Below are 3,973 nucleotides of genomic sequence, written 5' to 3' on the forward strand. Positions count from 1 at the left end.
TATCTTAAGCCTTCTCCCCACTACCATTAGTGTGTTGTATCTTAAGTCTTCTCCCCACTACCATTAGTGTGTTGTATCTTAAGCCTTCTCCCCACTACCATTAGTGTGTTGTATCTTAAGCCTTCTCCCCACTACCATTAGTGTGTTGTATCTTAAGCCTTCTCCCCACTACCATTACTGTGTTGTATCTTAAGCCTTCTCCCCACTACCATTACTGTGTTGTATCTTAAGCCTTCTCCCCACTACCATTACTGTGTTGTATCTTAAGCCTTCTCCCCACTACCATTACTGTGTTTTTTACTATCAAACTGGTGCTACTTGGAAGATCTTTGGTAGTTAGGTTAAATTGTCAAGTAGTAGATTCCATATATTTTATTGTGTCTATGTAATTTTGAATGTCTGTTCATAGTTTATGCTTCTCTGTGAAATATTTTGTGTAATTTATTAAGAATCACTTTCTGACATGGGAGGTCTTCCTGTCTGCAAACTTTTGTAATGGTAGTGACAGTACTGGAATGATATTTAAGTGGTTATAAATCCACTATTTTATAATAGTCATACTCATAGTAGAAAGACTTGTAGGTGAACAATGATGGTGATAGCTCTTAAATTTGGACAGATCAGTGGCAGAGCACTGGCCTTGTAACCTAGAGGTCCTGGTCCTCTTTTAACTTAAGAGCTTTTTCATGTTAAAGTTTACCTTAAAAATTCTTCCTTCATTGTTATCTAATAGAATTATATACCATACTTTATAGCATAATAGATGCAACCATATTTTAGCAAAGCATATTTATGATAAAATACATTTGAGTGTATTAAAGTATTTATTTACTCCAAATAACATTAAACTGAAAATATGAAATCTGCATATAACAAAAACCTTATTTCAGTGATATTATCATACAGGTTAACTGTAGACAAGACATACAATATGCAAATTGCAGGCTTTAAAGCAAAAAGTTTGGCAAGAAGTTTTAATGGGTAAATTGGTTACCTCTTCTGGTTTAATTAACTCCACAAATATAGGTTATAAAAACCCTATCTTAAATGTTAACAGGTAAATTGTTACCTTGCCTTGTTTAATTAACTCCACAAAGATAGGTCATTAATGTTTAACAGGTAAATTAGTTATTTCTCCTTGTTTAATTAACTCCACAAACATAGGTCTTAAAACACACGTGTATTTCATGTTAACACACCTTAATCCAGACAAATTTAGGTATATGAGCCATTGCTTGTTGATGTGCATTTCATGTTAACACACCTTAATCCAGACATAAATTTATGTGTATGAGCTACTGCTTATTGATGTGCATTTCATGTTAACACACCTTAATCCAGACATAAATTTATGTGTATGAGCCACTGCTTATTGATGTGCATTTCATGTTAACACACCTTAATCCAGACATAAATTTATGTGTATGAGCCACTGCTTATTGATGTGTATTTCATGTTAACATGTTTCAATCACGATGTATGTCCAAATTTCAAATAAAACCATATTGTTTTGTCATGTGCTTACAATTATTAATATTTATCATTACAAATATATACTGGTCACAGGTCAGTAGCTGGAGTGTTTACCTGTGACCAGTAGGGAACAGTATATATTCGTAAAGCAAATATTTCTAACCAGCATTCGACAGATAATGCAGGAAAGGTTTCTTGGACATAAAATGTTTTATTCTGCATTCTTAGGAAACTTAATGTTTTAAAAGAATTTAAAAACAAACATACTGAAAGATTCATTTTCAGGTATTTCTGTCAAGAGATTTCAATTATGTTATGATATCATAACTTAACTCAACTTTTATTAAATATCAGTTCAGTAGATATGAACGTCATCATAATAAAACAAACCCAGAAAATAATAACAATTGTTTGTTTTTTAAACAAAATACGAATGTTTAGTCGTTTCTTTTCTTCCTAAAGACCAGAAACAAATGATGGAACCTTTACTACATGTAATTAATTATAAAATAATTAAAGACTGACAATTCCTTCAAATACAAAAGTTGCAAAAAATTGTTCTTTAATAGTAACTTGATACACATGTGAAAAAATCAAACTTTTCAGTGTGTTCTTCAGCATCATTTCAAGAATAAAGACAGATTCTGATGAACATTACAGGAAGTGAATTGACACAGCTTAACAATATTGATACTGATCAAATTTGAACTTAACAGAGATAAACACCATCTTGTCTGGTTAAATGTTCAAGTTTAGAGAAATACAAAGCTGATCTCTCTCAAAAACCAAATTTATTGCAACAACGAACATCATAATTGTCAAGAGTGCAATAAAGTATTTACAAACTATCGCTCTCAGCATTACAGTAGAAATTCTCTTTTCTTATATAACTTTAAATAAAGTAGTTTCATTTAGGGTTCTTTGGATTATTCATAATGCTGTATTACTCAAATCTGGATATGATGATCCATGCTACTGAAATGCAGTAAGGACTCGTTCTGAGTAACAACAACAGAAGTTAAGAAACAGGTATCAAAACAAATAAAAATAACCATGATGTTTTACTGTTCACAGGAGTTACACAGAGAATGACTGGTGATGTTCTCTATTGTGTCCAGCAAGTCAGAATAACCATGATGTTTTACTGTTCACAGGAGTTACGTAGTGAACAACTGGTGATGTTCTCTATTGTGTTCAATAAGTCAGAATAACCATGATGTTTCACAGTTCACAGGAGTTACACAGAGAACAACTGGTGATGTTTTCCATTGTGTCCAGTAACTCAGGATAACCATGATGTTTTACTGTTCACAGGAGTTACGTAGTCAACAACTGGTGATGTTCTCCATTGTGTCCAGTAACTCAGGACTAACCATGATGTTTTACTGTTCACAGGAGTTACGTAGTGAACAACTGGTGATGTTCTCTATTGTGTCCAGTAACTCAAGATAACCATGATGTTTTACTGATCATACAAAAGATGAACTCTAGCGATGCTCTCTCCTAGGTGACTTTCGGTGACCCGTGTTTCAATCGATAATGTTGTAACATTGCATGATTTCTAGTAAACACTTTCCCACAGGCTCTGCAAACAAAATTTCTGTGGCTCTTATGTTGATAATGATAATGAACTCTCCATGATTCATAGGAGTTGAAAAGTTTGTGGCAGACTGGACAAATGGACTGAATTAGGTTGTCTCCATTTCTGACATTACCTAAAATAAGTAAAAAAGAAAATGCTATTAAAATATTATTTTACTTTCAAAAAGGAATTTTAACAACATCCTTTACCAAGAAATTCATCATAGTTGCCTTACTCAATCATAACCTTTCACAGAATTGTTTTTAAAATGGAAGGTGCTTGAACAGAATATTTGCATAAATCCCTTCAAGTGCTAGTAACAGAAGTCTTAAAAAAGAGAAGGAAAACCTTTTCATACCAGCATCCGTATATAAAGTTCACAAGCTTATAAAATACACTACCAATACTGTATGGATCATCAGACTAAGGCATAAGTTTCTGGCCGCATTCATGTTTCGAACGACAATGTTGTAGCATAGTGTGTCTTCTAGTGAATATCTTCCCGCAGGATCGACATGGAAAATTTCGATGGCTCTTATGTTGATGATGAAAATGAACTTTCTGTGAGTTATAAGACCTGAAACTCAAGTTGCACAGTGGACACGGAAAGGAAGAAGACTGGTTGTCACTTCCACGATGCCAAAACAAGTCTAGAACAGAACAGAGAATTACAATTTCAATTTTTAAAACTTTGAAATTTGAAGATCATGCCAGATTGTACAAAAATTTTATACATTACTCCACATATGAAGATATGGACGATCGCTGTCACCTCTATAGTACACACATTTGTAGTTTATATATCTGTCACCTCTATAGTACACACACTTGTAGTTTATATATCTGTCACCTCTATAGTATAGTACACACACTTGTAGTTTATATATCTGTTAGTTCTGTCACCTCTATAGTATAGTA

General features: G+C 33.1%; 1 long non-coding RNA gene across 1 annotated transcript in view; it reads right to left on the reverse strand.

The window, feature by feature from the left end:
- Positions 1 to 2,249: 2,249 nt before the first annotated feature.
- Positions 2,250 to 3,973, reverse strand: part of LOC106469583 — a 14,112-nt gene continuing 12,388 nt past the window's right edge. The window contains exons 2-3 of the long non-coding RNA XR_001291441.2: positions 3,457 to 3,705; positions 2,250 to 3,188 (exon numbers count right to left, since the gene is read on the reverse strand). This is a non-coding gene — a long non-coding RNA (uncharacterized LOC106469583). The remainder of the gene's footprint in view (positions 3,189 to 3,456; positions 3,706 to 3,973) is intronic.

Source organism: Limulus polyphemus, unplaced genomic scaffold (genome assembly GCF_000517525.1).
Source record: "Limulus polyphemus unplaced genomic scaffold, Limulus_polyphemus-2.1.2 Scaffold3558, whole genome shotgun sequence".
Lineage (NCBI taxonomy): Eukaryota > Metazoa > Arthropoda > Merostomata > Xiphosura > Limulidae > Limulus > Limulus polyphemus.